The sequence below is a fragment of the Harpegnathos saltator genome, unplaced genomic scaffold (genome assembly GCF_003227715.2).
Source record: "Harpegnathos saltator strain DR-91 unplaced genomic scaffold, Hsal_v8.6 scaffold384, whole genome shotgun sequence".
Lineage (NCBI taxonomy): Eukaryota > Metazoa > Arthropoda > Insecta > Hymenoptera > Formicidae > Harpegnathos > Harpegnathos saltator.
In genome coordinates, this window is record NW_020230188.1 from 851,833 (window position 1) to 862,500 (window position 10,668).

A 10,668-nucleotide genomic window follows, 5' to 3' on the forward strand; every position below is an offset into this window, starting at 1 on the left:
GCAATTATTTCATCGTCGGCGACTTCCTGGTCAAAGTCGACGAGCGCTGCGGATGGACGGACAGACACTGATGGAATCGTGTTAGCTAATTAGAATCGCCCGTATTCGCGATAAAGCAGAGTCACGCTGTTGGTTATTCCGTCGGAATGGCGAGAAAAAAGTGTGCGAGGAACGCCGAGGAGCGGATCGAGGATTTTCGCCCGCAGCCACGACGACCGTTAGAAGCGCTTTTAGATCGCGAATTTGGATCTCCTTTTTTTCACGCTCATTATCCGTAACGATCGTCATTAGGTGTTGTGCGAGAGCGGCCGGTCGTTATTTTACCGGTACGCCGCGCCGCGCCGCGCCGCGCCGCGCCGCGTCCACGTGATTATCAGTTTAATTTTCTAACGCGAGTCGCGAGTGCGCACAGCGTCCGCCTCGACACTTGAGAAATCGCGATGACTTTTTGTCGTCGCAGTGCCGCTCCGGCGTTGTCGAAACGCTCGCGATGAATCACGATGATTCAATAAGCGCGAGCACAAATGATCGCCGGGTCTGATGAGAGATTTTAACCCTGTCGTACGCGACTCCACCGGCGATGACCTCGTTTCCGATGTAGACGTACTCGTGTTCGACACTTTGCTCAGAAATCAGTCCCTCTTCTGCGAGATAGATAATGCGAGGGAGCAAGCGCCGATGAAACAGTTACACGCATTTGCTGCGTAATTTCATCATTTATCAGCAGGTGACGACTGAAAAAGTCGTCATCGTCTCGCGAAAAGTTTCAAGTCCGTTTGCCCGAAGAAGATCCCGAAGAAGCGCCAATTTTCAAATAGCCGCCCATTGGCGCATCCCCACGCTCCTCCGTTGCCCATCGAACTGTATCGAGTACTTTCCGGTATTCATCTGCCGGAAAAGAAAGATCGGAAGCGGTGGAGCGACGTAGCCACGTGTGTAGCGAACAAAACGCTAGCTCGACGGAGGAGGAGACGGCGAGGCGAGGCGAGGCGAGGCGGATGTAAGACAGCGCTGAAAGACAGCGGGTCGTTACTTAATTCCATGCGCTCGCTTAAATAGAACGACTTAGACTTAAGGTAGTCTGCAAAAATGAGGGAACACGCCGTTGTGGCGAGCCGGGCGACTTGCTCATACACGCGTACGCGTTCCTGCGTAAAGCGCGCGCACGAGGGAGCGAGAGAGCCAGAGGAGAGAAGAGAAGAGGAGAGGAGAGGAGAGGAGAGGAGAGGCGAGGGAGCGCGGGGGGAAAGGACAGCGCGCGCGCGCGCGCGCACGAGAGCGCGAGGATCCCGCGATGTCGGGGGTGCCTACTGGTTTTGATATACGAGCACACTAATACACGTATCGAACGGCGTTACACGCGTGAGTCATATCGAAAACCAGTCCCGGCGAGACGCACATGTACGCGCACACACACGCGCACGCACACGCCCGGCGAAAAAGGCGGCGTGCTCGCGCGGAGACGGCGAGAGAGGGACCTTTGAATATTTCAGACGTGCGCGCGAGGCGCGTGCGTGTGCCGTTACGAGGGCGTGTTGGTAATCCCACCGGTGTGCTTCTCGATCCGGGGACGCACGTGAGATTAAAACTTGCGGGTCGCGCGTGTGCGTGCGTGCGCGCGCGCGCGCGCGCTCGGCCGATGCGGTTATTAACGCGCGTCGGTGGGTACGCGCGTGTGTGCGTGTGCGTGCGCTCGGACTGGATTTGTTACCCGGTTTCGCGAAATTGTTTTCTGGTTCCAGGTGACGATCGATGGTCGTCGTCCGAGGAGGAGAGAGAGAGAGAGAGAGAGAGAGAATCGCGCTCTGATCCTCACGGCGATGTGATCGTCGCGGGAGGGTACTCCGCAGGGAGAGACCTACTTTCCGCGTAATCTCGCGCTAGAGTCGCGTCGAAAGAGAGTCGCCGGGGCGACTGTGCGTGACGTTTCGAAAATGCGCTCGCGTTTCGTCGAGTTTGAACATGGCTCTAATGTTATACTCGAGGCGCGTGCTGTGAAGACGCAGCAGAGGCACTCGGTACCTACCTACCTACCTACCTACCCACTGGATCGCGAATCGCATTTCCCGCTGTTATGTTTTAATTCAGCTTCCCCCTCCCCCCCCCCCCCGACGCGATCGCGCGCATTCGCCCATGTTACAATGGGTAATCCAATATCCGGCGTTGCGGAGAAAGTTATTTGCTTTTCTATGCGCTTCTTTGTGCTTGCGAGCGCGTCTCTCGTCGCTCGGTATAAATAATACGCTACCGTGGGATGCGATTTTCGCAGGCGTGATTATTGATCGATGCGATCGTGACCGTCGATGCGGGTTTCTCCATTTGTTTAAGGAGAATAGCGAGCGTGATTGCTTTGACGAATGATGGGGGGTAATGCGCGAGTAATGGTTTTATCTCTCCGCGCGAGAGCGCGGGCGAGATTGCATATCTATGGGCCGAGAGACGGAAGGCCTCGAGATGCGCACCGAACGCGAGAAACACGCTAAATGTACAAAGCGATGAGAAATAATCCCCGCAGAGAGAGAGAGAGAGAGAGAGAGAGAGAGAGAGAGAGAGAATCTCGGGGGAGAGAATTCATCGATCCCCTCGCCGGAGAGTCTCCTCCTGATGCCGCGTCTGGTTCAACAATAAGTGCATCCCCTTTTATATATTCTTCTTTCTTTCCGTGAGTCACACATATACGCAGGATAAAACGAGAAAAAGAGAAAATAAGAAAAGAAAACGAATAAAAGTAGACCGGACGAAGGAGACTTCGGTAGGATGGAAGGAAGCAAGTCGGAGTCGGAAAGTGGAGACGAACTCGGATGAAATCGCGAGAAAAAGCGCGAAACGCGAAACGCAACGCACGCGATATCGATGCGTCCGCGGAGACTGACAAGAACGCGAGCGAGAACGGACGCGGGCGCGCTTCGCGGACGAGCGGCGTATCCACCCACGGCGTGGCGTACTGTAACGAGGCTACAGTCCATTAAGTGCGTGCGGCTATTATGGCTAATGCATTACGAAGCGATAAAAAACGGGAACTATAGCAGTGCTCTCCGCTCGCGTCCGCGCCCGCGCCCGCGCTCGCGCTCGCGCTCGCGCTCGCGCTCTCGGGAACCGGACCACATTCCATGTCGGACGAGTACCAACGCGTTGCTGGATGCATTGCCCGCGGTGTAACGCTCGTAGATACGCCGACGACACACGCTCTCGCGCACGGCAAAACGCGCACGTCCAGATCTCCGCCGCTGTATCCGCAGCGTTTAGCCGCGCCGATTCTCCCGCCGCGATATATTTTCGCGTCGTCCGACGACTCTCCGACGATTTTCATTCGGCCGCGCGGCAGAGTCAATCGCGCCGCGGCAAAGCGGGTTATTACCTCGTCGCGATATGCTCTCTGGGATTTGGACTTTGATTCTCGCCTCTCTCTCTCTCTCTCTCTCTCTCTCTCTCTCTCTTTTTCTCGCTCGCTCGCTCGCTCGCTCGCTCTTTCTTCCCTCTACCGCGTCTGCGCGAGCAAGATTGTCAGCTCCGCCTTCAGATTCATAATTATCTCGGATGGTTTTTTTCTCGCTCGATGCGAGGAACAGATGACGGAAGACGAAGCGCCGAGAGACAGATTTGTCAAGATGACATCTGGTTTATCCGGGAATCCTGTAAATACGAAGGAGGCGGGCGAAAGGGGAAACGTGGCGGGCAGGATTTAGACGCGGAAACGATAGGGTAGGCGCGCACGGTAAAAAAGAGAGAGAAACGGTAACCCTTTCCTCTTTCCTGTATGGCCGCGTTCAACCACGGAAACTACCTTGGAAATTCGACTCTAAAAATATTCGTCTTATGGAGTTTCTCCGGTTTTTTAGACCGCGTTCCCTACTCCCCTCGGTTCTCTCTCTCTCTCTCTCTCTCTCTCTCTCTCTCTGTCTTTTTTGTCTTCCTACCCTCGGGAGACGCGCATCAGCCATATGGCTCGCGAGGGAGAGATAAAAAATTCATATTTTCACTGGAAGGGCTAAGACCGTGCGATATTTTTAAACTTTGGGAATGCTCCGCGAGAGAGAGAGAGAGAGAGAGAGAGAGAGAGAGAGAGAGAGAGAGTACGTTCAACTTTCACTTGTCCGCGGGACATTTTTTCACGTTTCCGTAAATCCATTCCTCAAGGAGTGTCGATCTTGTCGACAAGGGAAAATTATCCCGCTGATAAAATTATCAAATCATCTTGAGTTGTACGCATACCATAATTTATAAAAATAAAAATATAAATTGGTTGTCACGAATAAAATTCAATCCGGTTTTCTCTATGCATGCTCGTCTCTCTCTCTCTTTCTCTCTGTAAATATTTTATTTATACAACTTGCCCGCGTATGTGTTTTTAATCACCGAAGCGGAATAATATAGAGTCGTCACAGGAGTCTCTATATACCTGAAAAATCGGGAGCGACCTTTTCCATTCACCCCTGAACGGCCTTCCGTTATTTGAGGGTTTCTTGAAGCTAATGGTTTTCTCACACGATCCCCGAAACGGTAAAACCCTTTTCACGGAAATCGAAACCCCTTCGGAAGCCGTACGAAGGATCCGCGCGTTAAATCATTGGCACATTACGCAAAATCATGCGGTCCCGTAGTATTTCCGATACCTGGATACACGATACCTTATTGGATGGTGGATTAAGCGGCCCTTTAAGAAAACGCCGAGGGAGGAAGGGAGACGGCGCGAGGACGCACGAGGGCGTCCTGACCCATTTTCGAGGGGTTCCGCTTCAACCCTTTCGGGACCTAACGGGACTCCGCGACATTTTCCCACATTCTACTTTACCGAAAATCGACTACCTGATCGTCGACCGCGCGCGCGCGCGCGCGCGTAATATCGAAGAAAAGCCCGGAGTTCAACGCCCTCCCTATTTATCTAAACAGGGACTAAAAAGTATAAAACAATATTCATAATAAGTATGTCGTGAAATTTGTTCAATAATTCTCCCGCAGTTTGTTGACTGATTTGAGCCGCGCGTTACTCAATTAATCCTCGCGGTATTCGGCCAGTAATAGCTCGGATGATGAGTACATGAAAGAAATTATGGATTAAGATAATTACTCGGTTAACAAGCAAGTAACGTAACGTATATTTCTTCGCGATATATACGGAGAGAGGATAATCCGCGGGATTCCGATAAATAGACGAGAGACGCGTAACACCGGTAACATGTAGCACCGGCGCGAGAAATATATAAGAGATATAGGAATATAAATACGAACGGGACGATAATTGTGATAAATGAGCGCGTTAAGAAATCAAAAGGCAGGAGGAGGAACGTTCACACGGCGGACTGGTATAATCACGTGAATCAGGCCCATTTTCGTTTATGACTCTTTTCAGCTTTAATCATCCTTAATCCCCGTTACAAGCTACCCGCACGATGTAAATAGCTCGGAAACGTCAATCTAAAAGTTGGAAGGGATATTAATGTCGCGATGTATCAGAAACGTAACGGGAATAACAAGTACGTGGAAGAGGAAAGAAAAAGGAAAGAAAATTAGACCAATGCGCATCTCGATCGATTTTTTTTTCTCGTTGCTTCTTACTGGAAGAAGAAATCTCTTATTACAATCTCATTTACTTAATGAAATTGTCAACGAGCGTGTCGGACGTTTCTACCTCTGGTTCTTCTTCGATAATTCCCCATCGCGAATATAGAACCCCTTCTCCTATTTGTCTTTTTTCCTTTTTTTCTTTCATTCTGGCTTCAGTTTTCTATTTTCTTCCGAAAATCCGCCGGTCGCGTCCCACTTTCCGCGACAGAATATTGTCCCTCATTTTCTCTCAATTAGCGACATCCAGAGGAACCCCGAATAATTGCCAGCCCCTGCGTAACGCGCCAGCGATGAGCATCTCGCACAAGTACAGTATCGACAAAGACCTTCGAGGGGGGTAAAAAGTAGGAGTGTCCTTCGAGGGCACTCGAGTGACGTCATTGGTCGGCGGAACCGTCCTGTGTAGGATAAAGTGGCGATTCTGCGCAGGGGTGGAAAATTAATGCACTTCGAAATCCCGCTCGACTCTCCCTACTCGTGAAACATAATGGCGTGGTTGAACCGGCAACCGGTTTTGTCTCTATGCGTCATGTATTTCGCCACCTGACAAAATTACAATATGCTAGCCAAAAATTGTCTAATGAAAGGTACAAACAAAATACGAACGAACACGGTGATAATTAATCAAAATTGCTTGAACGGCGCGCGTGTGTGTGTGTGTGTGTGTGTGTGTGTGTGACGAAAGTGTTGCCCGCGACCGCACGCGCAAACGCGTCGTCGTGAAAAGAGAGCTTGGGATGACTCCTCGTCATCATCTCAGCGAACTAATGATCTCGGAAATAAAATTCACAGTACCTCCTTTGAAAAAAAAATACCATCGTCGCTTTACGTATACGCGTTACGCGCTCACGGCGACAAGAGCATCCACTCGTACGCCGAAAGTACGGTCAAAAAGTCACCCTCGAGTAACTCCATTACCCTCCTCGATCGTGTAAAGGGGTTAATGTTCTCGGCGTAGCCACCCCCGCGATCCTACAGCCACCTATCCGCGTGCGCGCAGCGGGGGCTGCTGGTCGCGGGCGACGCGCGAGGAGCGCGCGCGCGGTACGCGCGGCTCGCCAGCCGGTGAACGAATGCGTGCGACAGCGATCGCGGAGCGGAAGAAGAGGAAGGAGTCGCGTGGCGGTGGCAGAACTCCGTCTCTTTGCCCCCGTCGTCGTCGTCGTCGTCGTCGTCGTCGTCGTCGTCATCGTCGTTCGTCGCAGCCGTGCGGCGGCGAGTATCGCGACGACGCCGGCGGCCAGCTGGGAAGGGGCAACGACGCTCTTTGTCGGGGGTGGGAGGCGGTGGTACGACAGGCGAAGGCGGGGAGAATGCGACGCGTCACTGCTCTCGACGGGGTGGGGCATTCTCCAACAAGCGCTTGGTGGGGACCCTTGAAACCCGCGGTCTTTCTCTGTCGGTGAAAGAGGGGCCAGGGGGAGTTTGGCGTGTTTCTCTCCCCGCTCTCCCACCCCTGCTCCCCCTCTCCGCCGTCTCTGTCTCTCACCCTTCGGAGGGGTTCAGTCATCTCGCGCCAGCCGAGCCACGCGCACTCTCCTCTCTGACATTCCGGGCTCGGTGGAGAACCCGGAGAACCGGATAAACCATCCGATATTCCTTCGTGGCGGCAAAAGCTTCATTATCGGCGGCGGGGTGGCCGTCGTCGTCGTCGTCGTCGTCGTCGTCGCCGTCGTCGTCGTCGTCGTCGTCGTCGTCGTCGTCGTCGTCGTCGTCGTCGTCGTCGTCGTCGTCATCGTCGTCGTCGTCGTCGTCGTCGTCGTCGTCGTCGCCGTCGTCGTCGTCGTCGTCGTCGTCGTCGTCGTCGTCGTTGTCATTGTCGTCATCGTCGTCACCGTCGCGTCAGTCGTCGTCGTCGTCGTGGGTCGGGGGTGGCGGTGGAAACGCGCGCGCGGCGAGCAAATTTGCGCGAGTCTGAGGAAGACGCGAAGCGAACCGCCCTCTTCGGACGCGGGCTCCGGAAGACCACCCCCACTTCTTCCCCCTCTCGATCGGACGCGAGCGCGCGAGCGCGCACCTCCCTCTTCATCGCGGGTGCTTAGACAGCCTCGGGAATCGAAGAGACACACGGCTCGACACCGAGTTCCACGGGTGGAGAACCCGCGCGCGGCTCCTACGCGCTATCACCCTTCCGAGCAGCGAGGATTCGTCGAAGCGACAGTTGCCGAGTGTCGCGACAACTCCCGGAAATGACCCGCTTCTCACGATTGCGTTTTGGTGCTGCATACTCGGTCGGGAACGTTCATTAGCCGCGACTCGCGGCCACCGGTGTGCCATTACTACCGAAACTGTCACTCTCTCACCTCTTTGACCCTCCAGAGGTCAGACGGTCTGTCTCTCCCATGCCGCGATAAAATTGGAAATTCCAGTCTCCAGTGGAGAGAGAGAGAGAGAGAGAGAGAGAGAGAGAGAGAGAGAGTCCTTTGGGCGTCACAAATTGGGCCGCAAATTCGGTTCGACACGGTGCGTCATGAGACTTCTTAATCAGCAGAACAGGAAAAATCAGTGGTGATCGATTGGGAGGACCACTGATCCCTCGAACCGAGAGAGAACCCAGGCCTTGACCGAGGATGTCGAATGATCATTTGGACGTTTCCCGGAGCCCGAGGAGTGACAGTGTTCAGGGTGGCACGGAGAGTGTTCGCGTTTCGATGGCCGGTCGGCCAAGTCGGTGAGGGTGGAAAGTGGTCTCGGTGTTGGTTTTGAAGGTGGACGATCTGTAAGAGAGCCGATGCCTGTCCCATGTTCCTCGCGAAATAAGACTCCTGCAAGAAGCCTCAGAGAGAGAGAGAGAGAGAGAGAGAGAGTTCCGTCACGAAGCTCGATCGCTCGATTGGATCGGTTGGTTGGTGGGTGCGATCAGCGACGAATCCAAAGACTCTCCTGTCTGTTCGGTGTGAGTGATCTTGGTCGCAGGGCCTCTCTGCGAGTTTAGTGCGCGAGCCATATTGAATTGTCACGTATTGGAGTGAACAGAACCGGGGTTGAATAGAATCGGGGGTGATCAGTGTGGATAATCGGTAACTGCTTCGTTGAGCTCGTCGAGCCGAAACGCGTGGTCAGAACTATGGTAATATCGATGGGAGTGCCTCGTGGAAGGAACGGTGATACCAACTAGAGAGGAAGAGGTAAAGTCTATTTTTTCGCCTCCCGTACGGGAATTCGATCGATGTCTCTCATTGACTTGACGCGAGAGGTAAACCTCTGGCTAATTGGAACGTCCAATACCAAGACTCTGGAATTGGTATTGGATTGAATCGCGTTGGTATTTGGTGGACCGTTTGGTGGAGAGTAACACCGACGGCTAGTGGTCAACAACAGCACTTGCCATGCCAAGAAATCTGTTGTTGGGTCACAATTTTGTCATTTCTCGTTCTGAAAATATCATTGAAAATATCCGGCATCCACCCGACTTTTTTTCATCGGTAATGCTCTGTCGCTACATGTGTCGTGCCGAAAGAGGAATCGTCTACCATGGAGTGTATCGAGTTTCGAGTTGTACAAAATGATTGTAAATCGTGCAAATCAGCAGTTTGTCTCTCGTGATGTACGACACGCGTGCGATAATAGCGTGTCGATAGGTTCCTTCATCATTCTTACAGCGCGTTGAAACGGAGGAGAGCGGCAAAGTCCTCGTTGTCACAAAAATTCATAGACAGTGCTTCCCCCTTCCCCCCCCCCCCCCCCCGCTAGTGCTCTTCGCATTCCTACGTTTATTTCCATGGTTCGCGGCCGATAGGCGCGGCTCGTAAAATTTCCTCAGCCCGAACAATGTTAGCGATAATGTGCTCAAGTTATGTCACAGCGTTGAGCGGGCCACCGCTCGAGAAGCAGTAAAGAAGTTGGCAGCTTTCGTGTCCCAAACTTTCCGCGTCGATCTGAGACGCGTCTCGGGGAACGAAATTAGCAACCGTGCGAACGTTTCTGACGGTTTCGCGGAGTTCGCCGCGATAAAAATCCGCTCGCCGGAAATCTCGCGCCGTGAACGCGCCAACGACTATTCCGTCGGCTTTTACATTCGAGCGCGGATCGATTTGGCAGAATATAACCCGCGCGGCGCGGCGCAGCGCGCCGTCCGAACGCTGCGCCGCGGCCGTTGCGTTCGGATTTCACTTCGTGCCCTCGTAGCCTAGAGAGCTTCGTTTCTTTTTCGTCTCGAGCGAGAGGGAGGGCCTTCCCTCGCGATCATCCCGCACGCAATAATAATAATAATAATAATATCGTACGCCTGATAACGTAGTTTAGCCCGACCCGTCGACGTTAAATCGCCCGTGGCCGGAAAACCGGACGAGCCGAAAATTATCCGTCCCGTCCGCAAACGGCGACCTTCCTGCCGGAATTCGACCTCGATCTCCCGACACAGGAAGGTTTCCTAGTGATTATGTCACTTCCTTTCCTCGCGTTTTCGTTTTTTTTTCACACGGAAGTCGCCGCCGGTTCTCTCTCTCTCTCTCTCTCTCTCTTCCCCTTTCTCTCTTCCTCTCTACGCCCACTCTATGTCCAGCATCTCGTTCTCATTGCGGCGTTCCGCTCGCCGATAAAAGCGTCGCACGAATTGCTGTCTCGATTTTGCTGTCGCACTGAGAATCCGACGTGTTTATTTGGTTCGCAAACACGTAACGGCTTGTATGCCGATGTTTACGGCGTACAATTTATCAGGATTATTATCTTTTTCTTGGCTCGGCGGCGCGCGAATGCTAATCAAAAGCGCGCGACACTCCGTTAGTACTTTTTGATAATTGTATTACCGCGGCAAAATTCTGCTCTGCGCAAAAGGAGCTTTTGCACGAATTATTTCGCGCCATTTCACCCGACGCGAAGAAATGATGCGAAGAAAAGTACGAAGAAAAAGACACCTTGGATGCATACAAACAGGTTTAGTGACCAGTTTATCTCGTGTTTATACTTTCTAATTTGTTACCGGTATGACAAAGTGCCCCGGAATAAATTCAATTGATGAAACAAAAAGAAGCTAAAACTTTTGCAAAAACAATCAACGGTAAAGCGAGAGGGGTTAAAGTGCGAGAGGAAACGATCAGTGGTAACCGCCGCGGCAGGGCATCGCGCGGATATCGATCGACTGTGGGTATAATCGTGGAGACG

At 52.8% G+C, this 10,668-nt stretch overlaps 1 protein-coding gene across 2 annotated transcripts in view; it reads left to right on the forward strand.

Moving 5' to 3' along the window:
• Window positions 1–7,431: 7,431 nt before the first annotated feature.
• LOC105188716 (zinc finger protein castor homolog 1) overlaps window positions 7,432–10,668 on the forward strand; it is an 84,097-nt gene continuing 80,860 nt past the window's right edge. For both annotated transcript variants that reach the window (XM_019843947.2, XM_025300844.1), the window contains exon 1: window positions 7,432–8,693. The gene's annotated coding sequence lies outside the window, so the exon portion shown is untranslated. The remainder of the gene's footprint in view (window positions 8,694–10,668) is intronic.